Here is an 11,112-nt window from a genome sequence, read left to right as displayed (position 1 = left end):
GTATAAACATGGAAATACCTACAATACCATCTGTATACACATGGAAATATCTACACAGACATCTGTATAAGTATGGAAATATCTACACCGCCATCTGTATAAACATGGAAATATCTACACTGCCATCTGTAGAAAGATGGAAATATCCACACTGCTATCTCTATAAATATGGAAATATCTACACCGCCATCTCTATAAACATGAAAATATCTACACTGCCATCTCCATACAGATGGAAGTATCTACTCCGCCATGTGTATAAACACGGAAATATCTACACCACCATCTGTGAAAACATGGAAATATCTACACCGCTCTCTGTATAAACATGGAAATATCTACACCGCCATCTGCATGTCCATGGAAATATCTACGCTGCCATCTGTATAAACATGGAAATATCTACACGGCCATCTGTGTATAGATGGAAATATCAACAACGCCATCTGTACAAACATGGAAATATCTACACCGCTATCTCTATAAACATGGAAATATCTGCAGAGACATCGGTAAAACATGGAAATACCTCTACAGTCATCTGTATAAACATGGAAATATCTACAATGCCATCTGTATACACATGGAAATATCTACACAGCCATCTGTATAAACATATAAATATCTACACTGCTATCTCTTTAAACATGGAAATATCTACACCGCCATCTCTATAAACATGAAAATATCTACACTGCCATCTCCATAAACATGGAACTAACTACTCCGCCATCTGTATAAACATGGAAACATCTACACCGCCATCTGTGTGAATAAGGATATATCTACAATGCCATCTGTATAAAGATATAAATATCTGCACCGCGAGCTGTACAAACATGGAAATATCTACATCGCTATCTGTATAAACGTGGAAATACCAACACATCTATCGGTATAAACATGGAAATATCTACAACGCCATCTATATGAACATGGAAATATCTACACCTCTATGTCTATAAACATGGAAATACCTACACCGCTATCTCTATAAACATGGAAATATCTACACCGCTATCTGTATAAACATGGAAATACCTACACAGCGATCTGTATAAACATGGAAATATGTACACCGCTATCTGTATAAACATGGAAATATCTTCACCACGATCTGTATAAACATGGAAATATCTACACCGCTATGTGTATAAACATGGTAATATCTACACCACCATCTATATAAACATGGAAATATCTACACCGCCATCTGCATAAACATGGAAATATCTACAATGCCATCTGTAGAAAGATGGAAATATCTACACCGCAATCTGTGTAAACATGGAAATATCTACACCGATATCTGTAAAAACATGGAGATATCTACACCGCTATCTGTATAAACATGGAAATATCTACACCGTGATCTGTATAAACATGGACATATCTACAGCGCCATCTCTATAAACATTGAAATATCTACACTGCCATCTGTAAAAACATGGAAATATCTACACAGTCATCAGAATAAACATGGAAATATCTACACCACCATATGTATAAACATGGAAATACCTACAATACCATCTGTATACACATGGAAATATCTACACAGACATCTGTATAAGTATGGAAATATCTACACCGCCATCTGTATAAACATGGAAATATCTACACTGCCATCTGTAGAAAGATGGAAATATCCACACCGCTATCTCTATAAATATGGAAATATCTACACCGCCATCTCTATAAACATGAAAATATCTACACTGCCATCTCCATACAGATGGAAGTATCTACTCCGCCATGTGTATAAACACGGAAATATCTACACCACCATCTGTGAAAACATGGAAATATCTACACCGCTCTCTGTATAAACATGGAAATATCTACACCGCCATCTGCATGTCCATGGAAATATCTACGCTGCCATCTGTATAAACATGGAAATATCTACACGGCCATCTGTGTATAGATGGAAATATCAACAACGCCATCTGTACAAACATGGAAATATCTACACCGCTATCTCTATAAACATGGAAATATCTGCAGAGACATCGGTAAAACATGGAAATACCTCTACAGTCATCTGTATAAACATGGAAATATCTACAATGCCATCTGTATACACATGGAAATATCTACACAGCCATCTGTATAAACATATAAATATCTACACTGCTATCTCTTTAAACATGGAAATATCTACACCGCCATCTCTATAAACATGAAAATATCTACACTGCCATCTCCATAAACATGGAACTAACTACTCCGCCATCTGTATAAACATGGAAACATCTACACCGCCATCTGTGTGAATAAGGATATATCTACAATGCCATCTGTATAAAGATATAAATATCTGCACCGCGAGCTGTACAAACATGGAAATATCTACATCGCTATCTGTATAAACGTGGAAATACCAACACATCTATCGGTATAAACATGGAAATATCTACAACGCCATCTTTATAAACATGGAAATATCTACAACGCTATGTCTATAAACATGGAAATACCTACACCGCTATCTCTATAAACATGGAAATATCTACACCGCTATCTGTATAAACATGGAAATATCTACACAGCGATCTGTATAAACATGGAAATATCTACACCGCTATCTGTATAAACATGGAAATATCTTCACCACGATCTGTATAAACATGGAAATATCTACACCGCTATCTGTATAAACATGGTAATATCTACACCACCATCTACATAAACATGGAAATATCTACACCGCCATCTGCATAAACATGGAAATATCTACAATGCCATCTGTAGAAAGATGGAAATATCTACACCGCAATCTGTGTAAACATGGAAATATCTACACCGATATCTGTAGAAACATGGAGATATCTACACCGCTATCTGTATAAACATGGAAATATCTACACCGCGATCTGTATAAACATGGACATATCTACAGCGCCATCTCTATAAACATTGAAATATCTACACTGCCATCTGTAAAAACATGGAAATATCTACACAGTCATCAGAATAAACATGGAAATATCTACACCACCATATGTATAAACATGGAAATACCTACAATACCATCTGTATACCCATGGAAATATCTACACAGACATCTGTATAAGTATGGAAATATCTACACCGCCATCTGTAGAAAGATGGAAATATCCACACTGCTATCTCTATAAATATGGAAATATCTACACCGCCATCTCTATAAACATGAAAATATCTACACTGCCATGTCCATACAGATGGAAGTATCTACTCCGCCATGTGTATAAACACGGAAATATCTACACCACCATCTGTGAAAACATGGAAATATCTACACCGCTCTCTGTATAACCATGGAAAAATCTACACCGCCATCTGCATGTCCATGGAAATATCTACGCTGCCATCTGTATAAACATGGAATTATCTACACGGCCATCTGTGTATAGATGGAAATATCAACAACGCCATCTGTACAAACATGGAAATATCTACACCGCTATCTCTATAAACATGGAAATATCTGCAGAGACATTGGTAAAACATGGAAATACCTCTACAGTCATCTGTATAAACATGGAAATATCTACAATGCCATCTGTATACACATGGAAATATCTACACAGCCATCTGTATAAACATATAAATATCTACACTGCTATCTCTTTAAACATGGAAATATCAACACCGCCATCTCAATAAACATGAAAATATCTACACTGCCATCTCCATAAACATGGAACTAACTACTCCGCCATCTGTATAAACATGGAAACATCTACACCGCCATCTGTGTGAATAAGGATATATCTACAATGCCATCTGTATAAAGATATAAATATCTGCACCGCGAGCTGTATAAACATGGAAATATCTACATCGCTATCTGTATAAACGTGGAAATACCAACACATCTATCGGTATAAACATGGAAATATCTACAACGCCATCTATATAAACATGGAAATATCTACACCGCTATGTCTATAAACATGGAAATACCTACACCGCTATCTCTATAAACATGGAAATATCTACACCGCTATCTGTATAAACATGGAAATATCTACACAGCGATCTGTATAAACATGGAAATATCTACACCGCTATCTGTATATACATGGAAATATCTTCACCACGATCTGTATAAACATGGAAATATCTACACCGCTATCTGTATAAACATGGTAATATCTACACCACCATCTATATAAACATGGAAATATCTACACCGCCATCTGCATAAACATGGAAATATCTACAATGCCATCTGTAGAAAGATGGAAATATCTACACCGCAATCTGTGTAAACATGGAAATATCTACACCGATATCTGTAAAAACATGGAGATATCTACACCGCTATCTGTATAAACATGGAAATATCTACACCGCGATCTGTATAAACATGGACATATCTACAGCGCCATCTCTATAAACATTGAAATATCTACACTGCCATCTGTAAAAACATGGAAATATCTACACAGTCATCAGAATAAACATGGAAATATCTACACCACCATATGTATAAACATGGAAATACCTACAATACCATCTGTATACCCATGGAAATATCTACACAGACATCTGTATAAGTATGGAAATATCTACACCGCCATCTGTAGAAAGATGTAAATATCCACACTGCTATCTCTATAAATATGGAAATATCTACACCGCCATCTCTATAAACATGAAAATATCTACACTGCCATCTCCATACAGATGGAAGTATCTACTCCGCCATGTGTATAAACACGGAAATATCTACACCACCATCTGTGAAAACATGGAAATATCTACACCGCTCTCTGTATAAACATGGAAATATCTACACCGCCATCTGCATGTCCATGGAAATATCTACGCTGCCATCTGTATAAACATGGAAATATCTACACGGCCATCTGTGTATAGATGGAAATATCAACAACGCCATCTGTACAAACATGGAAATATCTACACCGCTATCTCTATAAACATGGAAATATCTGCAGAGACATCGGTAAAACATGGAAATACCTCTACAGTCATCTGTATAAACATGGAAATATCTACAATGCCATCTGTATACACATGGAAATATCTACACAGCCATCTGTATAAACATATAAATATCTACACTGCTATCTCTTTAAACATGGAAATATCTACACCGCCATCTCTATAAACATGAAAATATCTACACTGCCATCTCCATAAACATGGAACTAACTACTCCGCCATCTGTATAAACATGGAAACATCTACACCGCCATCTGTGTGAATAAGGATATATCTACAATGCCATCTGTATAAAGATATAAATATCTGCACCGCGAGCTGTACAAACATGGAAATATCTACTTCACTATCTGTATAAACGTGGAAATACCAACACATCTATCGGTATAAACATGGAAATATCTACAACGCCATCTATATAAACATGGAAATATCTACAACGCTATGTCTATAAACATGGAAATACCTACACCGCTATCTCTATAAACATGGAAATATCTACACCGCTATCTGTATAAACATGGAAATATCTACACAGCGATCTGTATAAACATGGAAATATCTACACCGCTATCTGTATAAACATGGAAATATCTTCACCACGATCTGTATAAACATGGAAATATCTACACCGCTATCTGTATAAACATGGTAATATCTACACCACCATCTACATAAACATGGAAATATCTACACCGCCATCTGCATAAACATGGAAATATCTACAATGCCATCTGTAGAAAGATGGAAATATCTACACCGCAATCTGTGTAAACATGGAAATATCTACACCGATATCTGTAAAAACATGGAGATATCTACACCGCTATCTGTATAAACATGGAAATATCTACACCGCGATCTGTATAAACATGGACATATCTACAGCGCCATCTCTATAAACATTGAAATATCTACACTGCCATCTGTAAAAACATGGAAATATCTACACAGTCATCAGAATAAACATGGAAATATCTACACCACCATATGTATAAACATGGAAATACCTACAATACCATCTGTATACACATGGAAATATCTACACAGACATCTGTATAAGTATGGAAATATCTACACCGCCATCTCTATAAACATGGAAATATCTACACTGCCATCTGTAGAAAGATGGAAATATCCACACCGCTATCTCTATCAATATGGAAATATCTCCACCGCCATCTCTATTATCATGAAAATATCTACACTGCCATCTCCATACAGATGGAAGTATCTACTCCGCCATGTGTATAAACACGGAAATATCTACACCACCATCTGTGAAAACATGGAAATATCTTCACCGCTATCTGTATAAACATGGAAATATCTACACCGCCATCTGCATGTCCATGGAAATATCTACGCTGCCATCTGTATAAACATGGAAATATCTACACGGCCATCTGTGTATAGATGGAAATATCAACAACGCCATCTGTACAAACATGGAAATATCTACACCGCTATCTCTATAAACATGGAAATATCTGCAGAGACATCGGTAAAACATGGAAATACCTCTACAGTCATCTGTATAAACATGGAAATATCTACAATGCCATCTGTATACACATGGAAATATCTACACAGCCATCTGTATAAACATATAAATATCTACACTGCTATCTCTTTAAACATGGAAATATCTACACCGCCATCTCTATAAACATGAAAATATCTACACTGCCATCTCCATAAACATGGAACTAACTACTCCGCCATCTGTATAAACATGGAAACATCTACACCGCCATCTGTGTGAATAAGGATATATCTACAATGCCATCTGTATAAAGATATAAATATCTGCACCGCGAGCTGTATAAACATGGAAATACCTACATCGCTATCTGTATAAACGTGGAAATACCAACACATCTATCGGTATAAACATGGAAATATCTACAACGCCATCTATATAAACATGGAAATATCTACACCGCTATGTCTATAAACATGGAAATACCTACACCGCTATCTCTATAAACATGGAAATATCTACACCGCTATCTGTATAAACATGGAAATATCTACACAGCGATCTGTATAAACATGGAAATATCTACACCGCTATCTGTATAAACATGGAAATATCTTCACCACGATCTGTATAAACATGGAAATATCTACACCGCTATCTGTATAAACATGGTAATATCTACACCACCATCTACATAAACATGGAAATATCTACACCGCCATCTGCATAAACATGGAAATATCTACAATGCCATCTGTAGAAAGATGGAAATATCTACACCGCAATCTGTGTAAACATGGAAATATCTACACCGATATCTGTAAAAACATGGAGATATCTACACCGCTATCTGTATAAACATGGAAATATCTACACCGCGATCTGTATAAACATGGACATATCTACAGCGCCATCTCTATAAACATTGAAATATCTACACTGCCATCTGTAAAAACATGGAAATATCTACGCAGTCATCAGAATAAACATGGAAATATCTACACCACCATATGTATAAACATGGAAATACCTACAATACCATCTGTATACACATGGAAATATCTACACAGACATCTGTATAAGTATGGAAATATCTACACCGCCATCTGTATAAACATGGAAATATCTACACTGCCATCTGTAGAAAGATGGAAATATCCACAGCGCTATCTCTATAAATATGGAAATATCTACACCGCCATCTCTATAAACATGAAAATATCTACACTGCCATCTCCATACAGATGGAAGTATCTACTCCGCCATGTGTATAAACACGGAAATATCTACACCACCATCTGTGAAAACATGGAAATATCTACACCGCTCTCTGTATAAACATGGAAATATCTACACCGCCATCTGCATGTCCATGGAAATATCTACGCTGCCATCTGTCTAAACATGGAAATATCTACACGGCCATCTGTGTATAGATGGAAATATCAACAACGCCATCTGTACAAACATGGAAATATCTACACCGCTATCTCTATAAACATGGAAATATCTGCAGAGACATCAGTAAAACATGGAAATACCTCTACAGTCATCTGTATAAACATGGAAATATCTACAATGCCATCTGTATACACATGGAAATATCTACACAGCCATCTGTATAAACATATAAATATCTACACTGCTATCTCTTTAAACATGGATATATCTACACCGCCATCTCTATAAAACATGAAAATACCTACACTGCCATCTCCATAAACATGGAACTAACTACTCCGCCATCTGTATAAACATGGAAACATCTACACCGCCATCTGTGTGAATAAGGATATATCTACAATGCCATCTGTATAAAGATATAAATATCTGCACCGCGAGCTGTATAAACATGGAAATATCTACATCGCTATCTGTATAAACGTGGAAATAGCAACACATCTATCGGTATTAACATGGAAATATCTACAACGCCATCTATATAAACATGGAAATATCTACACCGCTATGTCTATAAACATGGAAATACCTACACCGCTATCTCTATAAACATGGAAATATCTACACCGCTATCTGTATAAACATGGAAATATCTACACAGCGATCTGTATAAACATGGAAATATGTACACCGCTATCTGTATAAACATGGAAATATCTTCACCACGATCTGTATAAACATGGAAATATCTACACCGCTATCTGTATAAACATGGTAGTATCTACACCACCATCTACATAAACTTGGAAATATCTACACCGCCATCTGCATAAACATGGAAATATCTACAATGCCATCTGTAGAAAGATGGAAATATCTACACCGCAATCTGTGTAAACATGGAAATATCTACACCGATATCTGTAAAAACATGGAGATATCTACACCGCTATCTGTATAAACATGGAAATATCTACACCGCGATCTGTATAAACATGGACATATCTACAGCGCCATCTCTATAAACATTGAAATATCTACACTGCCATCTGTAAAAACATGGAAATATCTACACAGTCATCAGAATAAACATGGAAATATCTACACCACCATATGTATAAACATGGAAATACCTACAATACCATCTGTATACCCATGGAAATATCTACACAGACATCTGTATAAGTATGGAAATATCTACACCGCCATCTGTATAAACATGGAAATATCTACACTGCCATCTGTAGAAAGATGGAAATATCCACACCGCTATCTCTATAAATATGGAAATATCTACACCGCCATCTCTATTATCATGAAAATATCTACACTGCCATCTCCATACAGATGGAAGTATCTACTCCGCCATGTGTATAAACACGGAAATATCTACACCACCATCTGTGAAAACATGGAAATATCTTCACCGCTATCTGTATAAACATGGAAATATCTACACCGCCATCTGCATTTCCATGGAAATATCTACGCTGCCATCTGTATAAACATGGAAATATCTACACGGCCATCTGTGTGTAGATGGAAATATCAACAACGCCATCTGTACAAACATGGAAATATCTACACCGCTATCTCTATAAACATGGAAATATCTGCAGAGACATCGGTAAAACATAGAAATACCTCTACAGTCATTTGTATAAACATGGAAATATCTACAATGCCATCTGTATACACATGGAAATATCTACACAGCCATCTGTATAAACATATAAATATCTACACTGCTATCTCTTTAAACATGGAAATATCTACACCGCCATCTCTATAAACATGAAAATATCTACACTGCCATCTCCATAAACATGGAACTAACTACTCCGCCATCTGTATAAACATGGAAACATCTACACCGCCATCTGTGTGAATAAGGATATATCTACAATGCCATCTGTATAAAGATATAAATATCTGCACCGCGAGCTGTATAAACATGGAAATATCTACATCGCTATCTGTATAAACGTGGAAATACCAACACATCTATCGGTATAAACATGGAAATATCTACAATGCCATCTATATAAACATGGAAATATCTACACCGCTATGTCTATGAACATGGAAATACCTACACCGCTATCTCTATAAACATGGAAATATCTACACCGCTATCTGTATAAACATGGAAATATCTACACAGCGATCTGTATAAACATGGAAATATCTACACCGCTATCTGTATAAACATGGAAATATCTTCACCACGATCTGTATAAACATGGAAATATCTACACCGCTATCTGTATAAACATGGTAATATCTACACCACCATCTACATAAACATGGAAATATCTACACCGCCATCTGCATAAACATGGAAATATCTACAATGCCATCTGTAGAAAGATGGAAATATCTACACCGCAATCTGTGTAAACATGGAAATATCTACACCGATATCTGTAGAAACATGGAGATATCTACAGCGCTATCTGTATAAACATGGAAATATCTACACCGCGATCTGTATAAACATGGACATATCTACAGCGCCATCTCTATAAACATTGAAATATCTACTCTGCCATCTGTAAAAACATGGAAATATCTACACAGTCATCAGAATAAACATGGAAATATCTACACCACCATATGTATAAACATGGAAATAACTACAATACCATCTGTATACACATGGAAATATCTACACAGACATCTGTATAAGTATGGAAATATCTACACCGCCATCTGTATAAACATGGAAATATCTACACTGCCATCTGTAGAAAGATGGAAATATCCACACCGCTATCTCTATAAATATGGAAATATCTACACCGCCATCTCTATAAACATGAAAATATCTACACTGCCATCTCCATACAGATGGAAGTATCTACTCCGCCATGTGTATAAACACGGAAATATCTACACCACCATCTGTGAAAACATGGAAATATCTACACCGCTCTCTGTATATACATGGAAATATCTACACCGCCATCTGCATGTCCATGGAAATATCTACGCTGCCATCTGTATAAACATGGAAATATCTACACGGCCATCTGTGTATAGATGGAAAAATCAACAACGCCATCTCTACAAACATGGAAATATCTACACCGCTATCTCTATAAACATGGAAATATCTGCAGAGACATTGGTAAAACATGGAAATACCTCTGCAGTCATCTGTATAAACATGGAAATATCTACAATGCCATCTGTATACACATGGAAATATCTACACAGCCATTTGTATAAACATATAAATATCTACACTGCTATCTCTTTAAACATGGAAA

Source organism: Pan paniscus, chromosome 20 (genome assembly GCF_029289425.2).
Source record: "Pan paniscus chromosome 20, NHGRI_mPanPan1-v2.0_pri, whole genome shotgun sequence".
NCBI classification, from domain to species: domain Eukaryota; kingdom Metazoa; phylum Chordata; class Mammalia; order Primates; family Hominidae; genus Pan; species Pan paniscus.
The sequence above is the reverse complement of the archived record's forward strand: the minus strand, read 5'-3'. Positions refer to the sequence as shown.